Source organism: Trachypithecus francoisi, unplaced genomic scaffold (assembly GCF_009764315.1).
Source record: "Trachypithecus francoisi isolate TF-2019V2 unplaced genomic scaffold, Tfra_2.0 Lachesis_group18, whole genome shotgun sequence".
NCBI classification, from domain to species: Eukaryota; Metazoa; Chordata; class Mammalia; order Primates; family Cercopithecidae; genus Trachypithecus; species Trachypithecus francoisi.
In genome coordinates this window covers 65,109,981-65,128,549 of record NW_022681463.1, presented here as the reverse complement: position 1 = coordinate 65,128,549, position 18,569 = coordinate 65,109,981, and the positions used below count along the sequence as shown (strand labels likewise).

The 18,569-nt window shown below is 40.4% G+C and overlaps 1 protein-coding gene across 1 annotated transcript in view; it reads right to left on the bottom strand.

Annotated features, from left to right (window-relative positions):
- Window positions 1-18,569, bottom strand: part of NEK5 (NIMA related kinase 5) — a 97,605-nt gene that overhangs the window by 749 nt on the left and 78,287 nt on the right. The gene's annotated exons all lie outside the window — the stretch shown is intronic.

Here is an 18,569-nt window from a genome sequence, read left to right as displayed (position 1 = left end):
TTTTTAGAAAGGAAAGGGAATAGATCAATAAGAATCTGCACCAACCTAAATTAAACCTAAAAGTAACTGCACCAACCTAATATTTAAGTAGCAAGTGTGAGGTCAGGAGTTTGAGACCAGCCTGGCCAACATGGCAAAACCCCCTCTCTACTAAAAATACAAAAATTTAGGCATGGCGGTGCACACTTGTAGTTCCAGCTACTCGGGAGGCTGAGGCAGGAGAATCACTTGAACACAGGAGGCGGAAGTTGCAGTGAACCGAAATCGCACCATTGCACTCCAGCCTGGGAGACAGAGCGAGATTCCATCTCAAAACAACAAAACAAAAAAAGTGGCAAGTGGAGGCGATTGAGAAAGAGCTGGTAAGAGCCAAGAAGATGTGTATCTTGGAAGCCAAGGGAGTAGCCAAATAGATGAGGACTGAGAAATGATTATTTGACTTGTCAATTTCAAAGGAATAGATGACTGTTGAAAGAATATTTCAGAGGAGTGCCACACAGCAGGAGCCAATGTACAGTGGGTCAAGAAAGCAATGGAGGTTAACAAAGTGGTGACAGGTGGGGACTACAGGCGAGCACCACCATGCCCAGGTTTTTGATTTTTAGCAGTTAGGAGGTCTCACTGTGTTGCCCAAGCTGGTCATAAACTCCTGTGTCCAAACAATCTTCCCTCCTCAGCCTCTCAAAGTGCTGGGAGAGCTACTTAGGAGGCTGATGCAGGAGGATTGCTTGAGCCCAGGAGTATACGGTTGTAATGAGCTATGATCATGCCACTGCACTCCAGCCTGGGCATCAGAGCAAGACACTGATACACTGGGAAGGAAGTGGACCAGGCTTCGGATTGCCAGTCATCACGGAGGACCCCACTAAAACTGGAGACCATAAATTTGGGTGGACCAGTAAGTGCAGCTCGCACTTACTGTTACCATTCCTGAGACATGTGCTTTACACACTTTCCTTTGTCTTTGTTCCTCTACTAAACTATGCTGTGTCTAGGTATAAATTTATTTTCATTGTTGCTGCTTGATAATTGTCTTATTTCCCAGATATGATGATTCCTGGCTTTGAATAATTATAGAAAGTTCACAGCTGGAATTGATTTGCATATTGTTTTCTCATATTCTTTTCTTCTGGAACTCCTTTTCATATACATTTGACTTCATGCCTCTTAACTTCTCTGTCACATTTTCCATCATGTTTTTCCTTAGACCTATCTTCCAGTTACTAACTCCTTCATTACCTGTATCTATTCTGTTTTTTAAACCATCAGTTGAATTTTAATTTATATTCACAGATTTTTTTTCAACTTCCAGAAGTTCTAGTTAATTATAAAAATTTTTGGCCGGGCGCGGTGGCTCAAGCCTGTAATCCCAGCACTTTGGGAGGCCGAGACGGGCGGATCACGAGGTCAGGAGATCGAGACCATCCTGGCTAACACGGCGAAACCCCGTCTCTACTAAAAAAAAATACAAAAAAACTAGCCGGGCGACGTGGCGGCTGCCTGTAGGCCCAGCTACTCGGGAGGCTGAGGCAGGAGAATGGCCTAAACCCAGGAGGCGGAGCTTGCAGTGAGCTGAGATCTGGCCACTGCACTCCAGCCGGGGCGGCAGAGCGAGACTCCGTCTCAAAAAAAATAAAAAATAAAATAAAAATAAAAATAAAAAATTTTTGCTATGGTCTGAATGTTTGTGCCCCTGTTCCCAATTCAGGTGTTGAAACCTAATCCTCAAAGTGATAGTATTAAGGGGTGGAGCCTTTAGGTGATTAGGTCATGAGAGCCCAGCCCTCATGAATGAGATTAGTGCCCTTATAAAAGAGGCCCCAAGGAAGCTTGTTCGCTCCTTCCAACAAGTGAGGACACAGCTAGCAGGTGCTGTGTATGGAGCTGAAAGCTAGCCCTTACCAGACACCAAATCTACTGGGCACTTTTTTTTCGAGAGAAGTCTCGCTTTTGTCCCCCAGGCTTGAGTGCAATGGCTGGATCTCGACTCACTGCAACCTCCGCCTGCCAGTTTCAAACGATTCTCCTGCCTCTGCCTCCCAAGTAGCTGGGATTAAGGCACCTGCCACCATGCCCAGCTAATTTTTGTATTTTTTAGTAGAGACGGGGTTTCACTGTGTTGGCCAGGCTGGTCTCAAACTCCTGACCTCAGGTGATCCGCCCGCCTCGGCCTCCCAAAGTGCTGGGATTACAGGCGTGAGCCACTGCGCCCAGCCTCTACTGGCACCTTGATCTTGGACTTCCTAGCCTCTAGAACTAGGAGTGTATTTCTGACATTTTTGTTAACTCGTCTAAGGTACTGTGTTAGAGTAGCCCAAACAGGCTAAGAGAATCTTCCTGCTCTTTACTGAGGGACTATATTTTTCTTATGTTTGGATTCTTCAATTTAATTAAACTAAATAATTTTAAATATACAATAATATAGTCTTCCTAAGATAATTATATTATCTGAAATTCTTTATGGTCTAATCAGCATTTGTTCTATTTGCAGTCTCTCATAGTGGAGTCTGTTTTTAACTATTCAATTGTAAGTTCATCTTCACCAATGCTTTAGTGAAAAAATCCAACATTTATCCCTCCAGAGTGTCTTATATTTACTTCTAAAAATCCCAGGAGTATTACCACCCCTTAATGTTCATTTTAGTGTTAATTTCTCAACACGGATGTTTCCAGCGCATACCAGTATTGTAATTCAAGCTCCAAACACAAGTGAAGCCAAATCTATGGTTATAAATGTCTTAGGGGGGGTTTTCTTCCAGAGATTGGGCTAAAACAGACCAGCCACATTACTGGTATTTTTTTTCGAGACCACGCTTGCTCTTCGAGGGTCCCAGCTAGCAAGAATGGAGGGGACCCAAGGAAGAAGACCCTGTTAGATACTTAGGAGGTACACAGGAAGAGGAAGGAAATGAAGAAAAAGCAATTTTCAACCCTCCAAAATGAAAGGAGCCCACAAACTAAAATTCTAACACCTGAATAAATCTAATGGTAACACAGATGGCATAAAATTAATAGAAGAAAAAAATTGAACCATGAACTAACTCCAGAGGAAATTATTTTTTATAGAGGATTTTGATAAGTCTCCTAAAGTAAGTATGCCCAAAAAGATAAACTAAAGCAAAGCATTTATTTAAATTTTTTAAGTATGAGAAATCATTATGCATTAGTGAAACAAGACTATATAAATATAAGAAAAAATAATTATCTTGGGCATGAAAGGTATAATCATTTAAATTAAAAACTCAATAGATGGTACCCAGATAGGCTTAGAAAACAGTATTCAAGGATTCATCCACGCCTGTAATCCCAGTACTTTGGGAGGCTGAGGCAGGTGGATCGCCTGAGGTCAGGAGTTTGAGACCAGCCTGGCCAACATGGTGAAACCCCGTCTCTGCTAAAAATACAAAAATTAGCTGGGTGTGGTGGCACATGCCTGTAATCCCAGTTACTCGGGAGGCTGAGGCAGGAGAATCATTTGAACCCGAGAGATGGAGGTTGCAGTGAGCCAAGATCACACCACTGCACTCCAGCCTGGGTGACAAGAGTGAAACTGTCTCAAAAAGAAAAAAAAAAAAAAAAAAAAATTCACCTGGAAAGGAACAAAGAAGAGAATAAAAAATATGAAAATACAATTAGGTACTATTGGAGATAATTGAGAAGATAAAAAAATACATCTAATATCTAATTGGAGGATCAAAATGGAGGCAATAAGAAAAGCAAATATTAAAATTTTCCAGGACTAAAGAAAGTCATGTGTTCTTAAAAGAAAGTGAAGCAAGCAGGATAAAAGACATTTTTAGACCTAGACACACCATAGTGAAACATAAGAATGTAAGGAATTTTTAAAAATTATAAAGGTATCAGGGAGAAAGTTAGTATCCCTATAAAGGAAAAACAATGAGATGATAATTGATTTGTCATCAACAATAATAGAAGCCAGGAGAAAAAACAGTTGTCAACCTAAAATTATATGCCCAGCAAAATTACTACTAAAGACTGAAGGCAAAACAAAAACAATCTTTGATATGAAAATAATAAGAAAGTTTACTACTCACTGACACAAATAATTACTAAAGAATATACATCAACAAGAAAAAAACTGAAATCAGAGGGAAAGCATGGGATAGAAAAAAATGGCAAGTTCAGAAAAATGATAAACTAAATTGGCAAAGTGAGTTACATTTGAGAACATGTATATATTAATACATATAATATTTTTGTTTGAAAAAAGGTAAAATTGGATGAAATGATTTGATGTCTGAGACTTAAAGTATTCCACACTTACAAAAAAAAGTGGGGGGGGGGACATAAAGACAGAAAAGAATGTTGACATTTGTTGAAGCTAGATGATGGATACATGAGGGTTCATTATGCTGTTCTCTACTTGGACTATAAATGTTTGAAATTTTTAATAATAAAACAAGCTTTTTAAGTAAAATTATAATTCTATATAAAAATATCAGAATAACAGGGTTTTGTGGTTATTTAAATTGTGCTTTTCATATTTGGGAGGAAGGAAGGAATACTGAGCAACTTTTGAATTTGTTAGATCAATTTGTAGGTAGTGTATAAAAGCTAACCATTAAAAGATTAGAATTATAATCTGTATCTTCAAAATTATTATAGAGGGGAAAACGTAATATAGAAAAGTTTGTCAACCAACAAAAGGCTAGGAAAGAAGGGTAAAAAAGAAATGAGAAAAGATAAAAAATAGAAAACCAAAATGGTATGGTAGAGTGAAATCCAAATTTGTCAACAATTATAATAAATTTTACTAAATTAACATTAAAAGACATTTTCACATGACAAGGAACCCATAAACCAACTACATACATTTTATAAGAAATACAGCATAACAAAATCCACAAAGAAATGATGAAAATAAAAGAATAGTAAAATACATAGTATAAAAGTACTTAAAAAAATAAGGAAGTTGGAATAATAATATCTGTATCAGACCAAACAGAATTTAATGCAAACAGCATTAATAGGAACAAAAAGTGAAAATGTAGAAAAGGGACACTTTACAAATTGATATAACAATCATAAATTAGAACACAGCTTCTACATATTTAAAGTATGATGAAAAGGAGAGCAAATTATGAGAAATCACCAAAACCACAAACACAGTTGAAGATTTCAATGTATCTATTAGGAAGTGATGTTTTGTTTTAAAAAAGGCTACAGAACATGTTAACAAAAAATGTTTAAGCTTGATATAATAATTACATATAACATATATACTCCCCAAATAGTAAGAATATGCATTTGTAACAGGCATAAAATTGACCCTGTGCTCAATAGTAAAAGAAGTACAATAAACCTTTAAAATCACTAAAATTCAGATGATAGTCCCTGTCCCAAGTACAAATAAATTAGAAATCCAAATTTTTTTAAAAAAGTGATTAAGGCCGGGTGTACTGGCTCATGCCTATAATCCCAGCCCTTTGGGAGGCTGAGGTGGGTGAATCACAAGGTCAGGAGTTCAAGCCCAACCTGGCCAAGATAGTGAAATCCTATCTCTACTAAAAATACAAAAAGTAGTACGGCATGGTGGCAGGTGCCTGTAATCCTAGCTACTTGGGAGGCTGAGGCAGAGAATTGGCTTGAACCCCAGAGGCAGAGGTAGCAGTGAGCTGCACTCCAGCCTGGGTAACAGAGCAAGACTCCATCTCAAAAAAAAAAGAAAAAAAAGTGATTTAAAAAATACATATAGTCAGAAATTTCAAACTTGAATCATACCATTAAGAAAATGAACACAAATACCCCGACGGTGAGAAAATGTTAGCAAAGCAGATATCTGACACAAGAACTAGTAGCAAAGATATATAAACAATTTTAAAATTATAAAGACACCCACCACTTCACACCTACTAGATGGGTTAAAAATGTTAAAACTGACCACACCAAGTGTTGGTAAGGATGTTGAACAACTGGAACTCTTACACACTGTTCGCAGGAATGTGAAATAGAATAACCACTTTGGAAAACAGTTTGGTAATTTCTTTTTTTTTTTTTTTTTTTTTTTGAGACGGAGTCTTGCTCTGCCACCCAGGCTGGAGTGCAGTGGCCTGATCTCAGCTCACTGCAAGCTCCGCCTCCCGGGTTTACGCCATTCTCCTGCCTCAGCTCCCGAGTAGCTGGACTACAGGCGCCCGCCTCGTCGCCCGGCTAGTTTTTTGTATTTTTAAGTAGAGACAGGGTTTCACCGTATTAGCCAGGATGGTCTCGATCTCCTGACCTTGTGATCCGCCCGTCTCGGCCTCCCAAAGTGCTGGGATTACAGGCTTGAGCCACCGCGCCCGGCGGTAATTTCTTAAAAAGTTAAACATTTACCAACTGTGATGGTTAATACTGTCAACTTGATTGGATTGAAGGATTCAAAGTGTTGATCCTGGGTGTGTCTGTGAGGGTGGTGCCAAAGGAGATTCACATTTGAGTCAGTGGGCTGGGAAAGGCAGACCCACTCTTAATCTGTGTGGGCACAATCTATTTAGCTGCCAGCACGGCTAGAATATAAGCAGGCAGAAAGATGTGAAAAGAGACACTGGCCTAGCATCCCATGCTGGATGCTTCCTGCCCTGGAACATCGGACTCCAAGTTCTTTGGTTTTGAACTCGGACTGGCTCTCCTTTCTCCTCAGCCTGCAGACAGCCTATTGTGGGACCCTGTGACTGTGTGAGTTATACTTAATAAACTCCCCTTAATATTACATTAATTCTGTCCCTCTAGAGAAGTATATTGCATTACTTCTGTCCCTCTAGAGAACCCTAATACACCAACCATACAACTCCGCCATTCCACTCCTAGGTATTTGCCCACAAGAAATGAAAATTTATGTTCACATAAAGACATATACACAAATATTCATAGCCAAAATCTGGAAACAACATAAATGTCCACCAACAGGTGAATCTACAAACAAATTGTGGTATATCCACACAATGGGATACTACTTAGCAATAAAAAGGAAACGAACTATCAATATATACAACAATATGAATGAGTCTCAAAATTATTCTCAAACAGTAGAATTTCTAGGCAATTTAAGGGTATTGTTTCTCAGTAGTCTAAGCCAAAGCCCAAAAGAGAGAAGGGCCTATATCAAAGGGTCTGGCTTTTATCTAACGAAGTGACTCCCAATAAGAGTTGCAGAGACCTAGCCGGGTGCGGTGGCTCAAGCCTGTAATCCCAGCACTTTGGGAGGCCGAGACGGGCGGATCACGAGGTCAGGAGATCGAGACCATCCTGGCTAACATGGTGAAACCCCGTCTCTACTCAAAAATACAAAAAACTAGCTGGGTGAGGTGGCTGGCACCTGTAGCCCCAGCTACTCGGGAGGCTGAGGCAGGAGAATGGCGTAAGCCCAGGAGGCGGAGCTTGCAGTGAGCTGAGATCCGGCCATTGCACTCCAGCCTGGGCAACAGAGCGAGACTCTGTCTCAAAAAAAAGAAAAGAAAAAAAAAGAGTTGCAGAGACCTTTAAGATTTCTGAAAGAAATATATATATAGAAGCATAACCAGTTGGACAGAAAGGGACACACACAGTATGAAATGAAAAGAGGCCTTTGGGTTCCAAAATTCTGCTAGCAAGGAGGCTAAGAAAAAATCCTTCTTTTCCTACTTTCTTTGCTAGACCAGGTGATTCTAATGTTCATATGGAAAAATAAGCAAAACAAGTCTGAAAATTCTGAAAAAGAGTATTTAGGGGACATAGCCCCCCAAAATAAGCTATATTATAAACAATGTGTTTATAAATCAATAATTAGACTAGAAAGAATAGGAATTGAATGCAAATACATATAAAAATATACCATAACAGCAGCATTTCAAATTAGAATCAAAAATCTTTTTTTTTTTTTTTTTTTTTTTGAGATGGAGTCTCTCTGTCCCCTAGGCTAAGTGCAGCGGTGCGATCTTGGCTCACTGCAAGCTCCGCCTCCCGGGTTCAGGTCATTCTCCTGCCTCAGCCTCCCGAGTAGCTGGAACTACAGGCGCCTGCCACCACACCCGGCTAATGTTTTTGTATTTTTAGTAGAGATGGGGTTTCACCGTGTTAGCCAGGATGGTCTTGATCTCCTGACCTTGTGATCCACCCTCCTTGGCTTCCCAAAGTGCTGGGATTACAGGCGTGACCCACCGCGCCCAGCCAGAATCAAAAACCTTTTTAAGTAAATGGTGCTGGAGTGAGGAGTTATTTGGGGGAAAAAAAAGTTGGGGGCTGGGCGTGGTGGCTCACGCCTATAATCCCAGCACTTTGGGAGGCTGAGGCGGGTGGATCATGAGGTCAGGAGATCAAGACTATCCTGGCTAACATGGTGAAACCCCGCTCTACTAAAAATACAAAAAAATATTTTTTGTATTTCCGGGCGTGGTGGTGGGGCGCCTATAGTCCCAGCTACTCGTGAGGCTTAGGCAGGAGAGTGGCGTGAACCCGGGAGGCAGAGCTTGCAGTGAGCCGAGATTGTGCCACTGCACTCCAGCCTGGGCAACAGAGCAAGACTCGGTCTCAAAAAAAAAAAAAATTGGGGGCCTGCACGGTGGCTCAAGCCTGTAATCCCAGCACTTTGGGAGGCTAAGGCGGGTGGATCACAAGGTCAGGGGTTCGAGACCAGCCTGACCAACATGGTGCTACTCCGTCTCTACTAAAAATACAAAAATTAGCCAGCCATGGTGGCATGCACCTATAATCCCAGCTACTCAGGAGGCTGAGACAGGAGAATTGCTTGAACCCAGGAGGCAAAGGTTGCAGTGAGTCAATATTGTGCCACTGCGCTCCACTCTGGGCAGCAGAGCGAGACTCCATCTCAAAAAAAAAAAAAAAATTGGATCCATACTTTGTAGTGTAACATGAATAAAGTTAAAGAGGAATAAAATATTTTACTATCGAGAAAAGTAAATAATAAATATACTTTTAAAATCCTGGGATTGACAAGGCACAGTGGCTCATGCCTGTAATCCCAACCCCTTGGCGGGGCCAAGGTATGAAAATCACTTGAGTCTAGGAGTTCAGACCAGCCTGGGCAACACAGCAAGACCCTGTCTCTACCAAAAAACAAAAAAATTAGCTGTGCATGGTGGTGCATGCCTATAGTCCCAGATACTCAGGAGGCTGAGGTAGGAGGATCACTTGAGCCCAGGAATTCAAGGTTACAGTGAGCCATGATCGGGTCACTGCATTCCAGCCTGGGGAACAAAGTAAGATCCTGTATGTTAAAAAGAAGAAAGAAAAGAAAAGAAAAGAAAAGGGAAGAGAAGAAAAGAGAAGAGAAGAGTAGAGAGAGAAAAATAAAGAGTTCAAGACCAGTCTGGGCAATATGGTGAAACCTCATCTCTACAAAAAATAAAAAATAAAATAATTAGCCAGCCATAGTGAAACATGCCTGTAGTCCCAGCTATTCAGCAGGCTGAAGTGGGAAGTTAGTTTGAGCCCAGGGAGTCGAGGCTGCAGTGAGGTGCGATCACGCCACTGCACTCCAACCTGGGTAATAGAGGGACACCCTGTCTCAAAAAAAAAAAAAAAAAAAAAAAATCCTAGACTCTTTGTTTTATAAAATAATTGATAAATCTAACTAAATAAAATAACATGGCACAAGTCACCATAAACAAAATAAAAGGCAAAAACTAAGCAAAATATTTTTGAATCATGGTACAGATAAAAGACTAATTTCCCTGAAGTGCAGAAAGTTCCCAAATCAATACAGTGTTAATATCTAAATTTTTTAAATGGCCCATGAACGAATTTTCCTGAAAGAAGAAATAAAGATGGCTCTTTAGCATATGGAAAGATAACCTCACTCATAAAAGAAATGCTAATTAAAACTATCATGAACTGACTTTTTTTAACCTATCAATTATCCAATAATCCAAAAATCTAACAACACACTGAGCAAGAGAATGGGGAAATAGACACTTCTATACACTGATGTTAATAGGTGTAAACTCTGTGAACGACAATTTTATGATACCCAGTTTACAAATGTACATGCTCTATGACCCAATACTTTTTGTTCTGGAAATTTAAACTATACTAGTTTTTGAAACAATAATATGTATTAAACATAATACTGTTAAACGAAAAAAAGGCAAATTATAGGACAGTGCACTATGGAACCATTTATATAAAAAGATACATTTACACAAGAAATATATTTTTGCTTATATTTGTATGGAATTCCTCTGGAGAAGTATACACAAGAAGCAGATTAGATTGGTTGACTGTAGGGAGGAGGACTGTGTAGCTGATATAAAGAGGTAGGTAGTAGGAAGACTGAAAAGGGTCTACTTAAAAAATGTGATATGTATTTTTTTTGTTTGTTTATTTTTATTATACTTCAAGTTCTAGGGTACATGTGCATAACATGCAGGTTTGTTACATATGTATACTTGTGCCATGTTGGTGTGCTGCACCCATCAACTCGTCAGCACCCATCAATTCATCATTTATATCATGTATAACTCCCCAATGCAATCCCTCCCCCCTCCCCCCCCATAATAGGCCCCAGTGTGTGATGTTCCCCTTCCTGAGTCCAAGTGATCTCATTGTTCAGTTCCCACCTATGAGTGAGAACATGCGGTGTTTGGTTTTCTCTTCTTGTGATAGTTTGCTAAGAATGATGGTTTCCAGCTGCATCCATGTCCCTACAAAGGATGCAAACTCATCCTTTTTTATGGCTGCATAGTATTCCATGGTGTATATGTGCCACATTTTCTTAATCCAGTCTGTCACAGATGGACATTTGGGTTGATTCCAAGTCTTTGCTATTGTGAATAGTGCCGCAATAAACATATGTGTGCATGTGTCTTTGTAGTAGAGTAATTTATAATCCTTTGGGTATATACCCAGTAGTGGGATGGCTGGGTCATATGGTACATCTAGTTCTAGATCCTTGAGGAATTGCCATACTGTTTTCCATAATGGTTGAACTAGTTTACAATCCCACCAACAGTGTAAAAGTGTTCCTATTTCTCCACATCCTCTCCAACACCTGTTGTTTCCTGATTTTTTACTGATTGCTGTTCTAACTGGTGTGAGATGGTATCTCATTGTGGTTTTGAGTTGCATTTCTCTGATGGTGAGTAATGATGAGCATTTTTTCATGTGTCTGTTGGCTGTATGAATGTCTTCTTTTGAGAAATGTCTGTTCATATCCTTTGCCCACTTTTTGATGGAGTTGTTTGTTTTTTTCTTGTATATTTGTTTGAGTTCTTTGTAGATTCTGGATATTAGCCCTTTGTCAGATGAGTAGATTGCAAAAATTTTCTCCCATTCTGTAGGTTGCCTGTTCACTCTGATGGTAGTTTCTTTCGCTGTGCAGAAGCTCTTTAGTTTAATTAGATCCCATTTGTCAATTTTGGCTTTTGCTGCTGTTGCTTTTGGTGTTTTAGACATGAAGTCCTTGCCCATGCCTATGTCCTGAATGGTACTACCTAGATTTTCTATTAGGGTTTTTATGGTATTAGGTCTAACATTTAAGTCTCTAATCCATCTTGAATTAATCTTCATATAAGGAGTAAGGAAAGGATCCAGTTTCAGCTTTTTACTTATGGCTAGCCAATTTTCCCAGCACCATTTATTAAATAGGGAATCCTTTCCCCATTTCTTGTTTATCTCAGGGTTGTCAAAGATCAGATGGCTGTAGATGTGTGGTATTATTTTTGAGGACTCTGTTCTGTTCCATTGGTCTATATCTCTGTTTTGGTACCAGTACCATGCTGTTTTGGTTACTGTAGCCTTGTAGTATACTTTGAAGTCAGGTAGCGTGACGCCTCCAGCTTTGTCCTTTTGACTTAGGATTGTCTTGGCAATGTGGGCTCTTTTTTGGTTCCATATGAACTTTAAAGCCGTTTTTTCCAAGTCTGTGAAGAAAGTCATTGGTAGCTTGATGGGGATGGCATTGAATCTATAAATAACCTTGGGCAGTATGGCCATTTTCACGATATTGATTCTTCCTATCCATGAGTGTGGTATGTTCTTCCATTTGTTTGTGTTCTCTTTTATTTCACTGAGCAGTGGTTTGTAGTTCTCCTTGAAGAGGTCCTTTACATCCCTTGTAAGTTGGATTCCTAGGTATTTTATTCTCTTTGAAGCAATTGTGAATGGAAGTTCATTCATGATTTGGCTCTCTGTTTGTCTGTTACTGGTGTATAAGAATGCTTGTGATTTTTGCACATTGATTTTGTATCCTGAGATTTTGCTGAAGTTGCTTATCAGCTTAAGGAGATTTTGGGCTGAGACAATGGAGTTTTCTAAATATACAATCATGTCATCTGCAAACAGGGACAATTTGACTTCTTCTTTTCCTAACTGGATACCCTTTATTTCTTTCTCTTGCCTGATTGCCCTAGCCAGAACTTCCAACACTATGTTGAATAGGAGTGGTGAGAGAGGGCATCCCTGTCTTGTGCCAGTTTTCAAAGGGAATTTTTCCAGTTTTTGCCCATTCAGTATGATATTGGCTGTGGATTTGTCATAAATAGCTCTTATTATTTTGAGGTACGTTCCATCAATACCGAATTTATTGAGAGTTTTTAGCATGAAGGGCTGTTGAATTTTGTCAAAAGCCTTTTCTGCATCTATTGAGATAATCATGTGGTTCTTGTCTTTGGTTCTGTTTATATGCTGGATTACGTTTATTGATTTGCGAATGTGAACCAGCCTTGCATCCCAGGGATGAAGCCCACTTGATCATGGTGGATAAGCTTTTTGATGTGCTGCTGAATCCGGTTTGCCAGTATTTTATTGAGGATTTTTGCATCGATGTTCATCAGGGATATTGGTCTAAAATTCTCTTTTTTTGTTGTGTCTCTGCCAGGCTTTGGTATCAGGATGATGTTGGCCTCATAAAATGAGTTAGGGAGGATTCCCTCTTTTTCTATTGATTGGAATAGTTTCAGAAGGAATGGTACCAGCTCCTCCTTGTACCTCTGGTAGAATTCACCTGTGAATCCATCTGGTCCTGGACTTTTTTTGGTGGGTAGGCTATTGATTGTTGCCTCAATTTCGGAGCCTGCTATTGGTCTATTCAGGAATTCAACTTCTTCCTGGTTTAGTCTTGGGAGAGTGTAAGTGTCCAGGAAATTATCCATTTCTTCTAGATTTTCTAGTTGATTTGCGTAGAGGTGTTTATAGTATTCTCTGATGGTAGTTTGTATTTCTGTGGGGTCGGTGGTGATATCCCCTTTATCATTTTTATTGCGTCTATTTGATTCCTCTCTCTTTTCTTCTTTATTAGTCTAGCTAGCGGTCTGTCAATTTTGTTGATCTTTTCAAAAAACCAACTCCTGGATTCATTGATTTTTTGGAGGGTTTTTTGTGTCTCTATCTCCTTCAGTTCTGCTCTGATCTTAGTTATTTCTTGCCTTCTGCTAGCTTTTGAATGTGTTTGCTCTTGCCTCTCTAGTTCTTTTAATTGTGATGTTAGAGTGTCAATTTTAGATCTTTCCTGCTTTCTCTTGTGGGCATTTAGTGCTATAAATTTCCCTCTACACACTGCTTTAAATGTGTCCCAGAGATTCTGGTATGTTGTATCTTTGTTCTCATTGGTTTCAAAGAACATCTTTATTTCTGCTTTCATTTCGTTATGTACCCAGTAGTCATTCAGGAGCAGGTTGTTCAGTTTCCATGTAGTTGAGAGGTTTTGATTGAGTTTCTTAGTCCTGAGTTCTAGTTTGATTGCACTGTGGTCTGAGAGACAGTTTGTTATAATTTCTGTTCTTTTACATTTGCTGAGGAGTGCTTTACTTCCAATTATGTGGTCAATTTTGGAATAAGTGCGATGTGGTGCTCAGAAGAATGTATATTCTGTTGATTTGGGGTGGAGAGTTCTATAGATGTCTATTAGGTCCGCTTGGTGCAGAGATGAGTTCAATTCCTGGATATCCTTGTTAACTTTCTGTCTCGTTGATCTGTCTAATGTTGACAGTGGAGTGTTGAAGTCTCCCATTATTATTGTATGGGAGTCTAAGTCTCTTTGTAAGTCTCTAAGGACTTGCTTTATGAATCTGGGTGCTCCTGTATGGGTGCATATATATTTAGGATAGTTAGCTCTTCCTGTTGAATTGATCCCTTTACCATTATGTAATGGCCTTCTTTGTCTCTTTTGATCTTTGATGGTTTAAAGTCTGTTTTATCAGAGACTAGGATTGCAACTCCTGCTTTTTTTTTGTTCTCCATTTGCTTGGTAGATCTTCCTCCATCCCTTTATTTTGAGCCTATGTATGTCTCTGCATGTGAGATGGGTCTCCTGAATATAGCAGACTGATGGGTCTTGACTCTTTATCCAGTTTGCCAGTCTGTGTCTTTTAATTGGAGCATTTAGTCCATTAACATTTAAGGTTAATATTGTTATGTGTGAACTTGATCCTGCCATTATGATATTAACTGGTTATTTTGCTCGTTAGTTGATGCAGTTTCTTCCTAGCCTCGATGGTCTTTACATTTTGGCGTGTTTTTGCAATGGCTGGTACCAGTTGTTCCTTTCCATGTTTAGGGCTTCCTTCAGAGTCTCTTGTAAGGCAGGCCTGGTGGTGACAAAATCTCTAAGCATTTGCTTATCTGTAAAGGATTTTATTTCTCCTTCACTGATGAAACTTAGTTTGGCTGGATATGAAATTCTGGGTTTAAAATTCTTTTCTTTAAGAACGTTGAATATTGGCCCCCACTCTCTTCTGGCTTGTAGAGTTTCTGCTGAGAGATCTGCTGTTAGTCTGATGGGCTTCCCTTTGTGGGTAACCCGACCTTTCTCTCTGGCTGCCCTTAAGATTTTTTCCTTCATTTCAACTTTGGTGAATCTGGCAATTATGTGTCTTGGAGTCACTCTTCTCGAGGAGTATCTTTGTGGCGTTCTCTGTATTTCCTGAATTTGAATGTTGGCCTGCCCTACTAGGTTGGGGAAGTTCTCCTGGATGATATCCTGAAGAGTGTTTTCCAACTTGGTTCCATTTTCCCCCTCACTTTCAGGCACCCCAATCAGACGTAGATTTGGTCTTTTTACATAATCCCATACTTCTTGCAGGCTTTGTTCATTTCTTTTTCTTCTTTTTTCTTTTGGTTTCTCTTCTCGCTTCATTTCATTCATTTGATCCTCAATCGCTGATACTCTTTCTTCCAGTTGATCGAGTCGGTTACTGAAGCTTGTGCATTTGTCACATATTCTCATGTCATGTTTTTCATCTCTGTCATTTCGTTTATGACCTTCTCTGCATTAATTAGTCTAGCTGTCAATTCTTCCACTCTTCTTTCAAGATTTTTAGTTTCTTTGCGCTGAGTACGTAATTCCTCCTTTAGCTCTGAGAAGTTTGATGGACTGAAGCCTTCTTCTCTCATCTCGTCAAAGTCATTCTCTGACCAGCTTTGATCCGTTGCTGGCGATGGGCTGCGCTCCTTTGCAGGGGGAGATGCGCTCTTATTTTTTGAATTTCCAGCTTTTCTACCCTGCTTCTTCCCCATCTTTGTGGTTTTATCTGTCTCTGGTCTTTGATGATGGTGACGTACTGATGGGGTTTTGGTATAGGTGTCCTTCCTGTTTGATAGTTTTCCTTCTGACAGTCAGAAGGACTGTCTGTTGGTCTGTTGGAGATTGCTTGAGGTCCACTCCAGACCCTGTTTGCCTGGGTATCAGCAGCAGAGGTTGCCGACGATAGAATATTGCTGAACAGCGAGTGTACCTGTCTGATTCTTCCTTTGGAAGCTTCCTCTCAGGGGTGTACTCCACCCTGTGAGGTGTGGGGTGTCAGACTGCCCCTAGTGGGGGATGTCTCCCAGCTAGGCTACTCAGGGGTCAGGGACCCACCTGAGCAGGCAGTCTGTCCGTTCTCAGATCTCAACCTCCGCGTTGGGAGATCCACGGCTCTCCCCAAAGCTGTCAGACAGAGTTGTTTGCGTCTGCACCGGCCCCCGCTGCTTCCCCTATTGGTCTTCAGCTGTGCGCTGTCCCCAGAGGTGGAGTCTACCGAGACAGGCAGGCTTCCTTGAGCTGCTGTGAGCTCCACCCAGTTCGAGCTTCCCAGCGGCTTTGTTTACCTACTTAAGCCTCAGCAATGACGGGCGCCCCTCCCCCAGCCTGGCTGCTGCCTTGCGGATAGATCGCCGCAGACTGCTGTGTTAGCAGTGAGGGAGGCTCCGCGGGCGTGGGACCCTCCCAGCCAGGTGTGGGATATATTCTCCTGGTGTGCCTGTTTGCTTAAAGCGCAGTATTGGGGTGGGAGTTACCCGATTTTCCAGGTGTTGTGTGTCTCAGTTCCCCTGGCTAGGGAAACGGATTCCCTTCCCCCTTGCGCTTCCAGGTGAGGCGATGCCTCGCCCTGCTTCAGCTCTCGCTGGTCCGGCTGCAGCAGCTGACCAGCACCGATTGTCCAGCACTCCCCAGTGAGATGACCCCAGTACCTCAGTTGAAAACGCAGAAATCACTGGTCTTCTGTGTCGCTCGCACTGGGAGTTGGAGACTGGAGCTGTTCCTATTCGGCCATCTTGCTCCGCCCCCGATATGCATTTTAAAAGTAAATTATGGGCCATGTACAGTGGCTCATGATGTAATCCCAGCATTTGGCTCACAGTTTACTTCATGGGAGGCCCAAGTGGGAGGATCACTTGAGGCCAGGAGTTCAAGATAAGCCTGGGCAACATAGCAAGACCCCATCTCTACAAAAAACAAAAAAATTAGCTGGCCATGGTGGCATGCTACACCTGTAGTCTCAGCTATTCTGGAGGCTGAGGCAAGAGGATCACCTGAGCCCAGGAGTTCAAGGCTGCAGTGAATATGATCATGCTGCCACACTCCAGCCTGGGCAACAGAGAAAGACCCTGTCTCAAAACAAATGTTAAGTAAATTATAATAAAATTTTAAAAATTCAAAGGACTCCAAAATTTATAACTAATAAGAGAGTTTAGTGAAGTTACAGGATACATCAGTAGTGTTCTATACGTTAGCAGTAGCAAATTTGAAAACACAAGAGGGAAAAAGGGAGAGATTTTTTAAAGGACAGAAAATTACAGCTAGATAAGAGGAATAAATTCTAGTGTTCTACACCACTGTAGGATGACTACAGTTAATAGTAATATGGTATATAGTTTTTAATCACTAGAAGGAGGATATTAAATGCTCCCAACACAAAGAAACAATAAATGTTTGAGATGATGGATATGCTAATTACCCTGAACTGACTGCTATACTTCATATGTATTGAAACATCACTGTGTACCCTATGAATATGTAAAATCATCATTTTTCAATTAAAAAAAATTAGGCAGGCACAGTGGCTCATGCCTATAATCCTAGCATTCTGGAGGCTGAGATGGGAGGATCACTGGAGCCCAGGAGTTCGAGATCAGCCTGGGCAACACTGTGAGACTCCATCTCTACAAAAAATTAATAAAATTAAAATACAAAAAAATCCCATTTAAAATACCAACAACAACAAAATTAAGTGGTTCCTATGCCATAAAGAAAATTATAAAAATATTTAAAAATACAAAGAAAAGAGAGACATAAATCGAGAGCTATACTATATTTATGGATGTTAAGATTCATAATCACATCAGTGCATGAATGGATAAAGAAAATATGGTATGTATACAGGATGGAATACTATTCAGCCTTTAAAAAGAAGGAAATTCTGGCATTTGTGACAACATGGATGAACCTGGAGGGCATTCTGCCAAGTGAAATAAGTCAGACCAGAAAGACAAACACCATATGAGCTCACTAACATGTGGAATCGAAAACAATTAAACTCATAGAAGCAGAGAGTAGAATGGTGGTTTCTAGGGAGAAGGTGGAAGGGAAAGCCAGGAGATGTTGGTCAAAGAGTACAGAACTTCACTTAGGTGGAATAATTTCAGAAGATCTATGGTACAGCATGGTGACTATAGTTAATAACAATTTATTGTATACTTGAAAATTGCTGAGAGTAGATTTTAAGTGCTCTCACCACAAATAAACAATAAGCATGTGAGGTAATGCATATATTTATTAGCTTGATTTAGCTATTTTTATTCCACAATGTGTACATATTTCAAAACATCATGTTGTATACCATAAGTATATATTAATACAATTTTTATTTGCCAATTAAAAATAATTTTTAGGCCAAGTGCAGTGGCTCACACCTGTAATCCCAGCACTTTTGGTGGCCAAGGTGCGAGGACAACTTGAAGCTGGAGTTCAAGACCAGCCTGCACAACATAACAAGACCTCATCTCTACAAAAAATAAAAAACATTAGCTGGGCATGGTGGCATGTGCCTGTGGTCCCAGCTACTTAGGAAGCTGAGGTGGGAGGATTCCTTTGAGCCCAGGAGTTCGAGGCTGCAGTGAGCTGTGATTGTGCCACCACACTCCAGCCTGGGCAACAGAGTGAGACTCTGTCTCAAATAATAATAACAATAATTTTAAAAGATTCATAATCCCAAATATGCCAATTCCCATAATTTAATCAATAAATAAAATGTCATTCCCACCAAAATCCCAACAAAGTTTCTCACACTTTGTAAGAGAATGCAAAGATGTACACCGGGGTGTCCAATCTTTTGGCTTCCCTGGCACATTGGAAGAACTGTCTTGGGCCACAC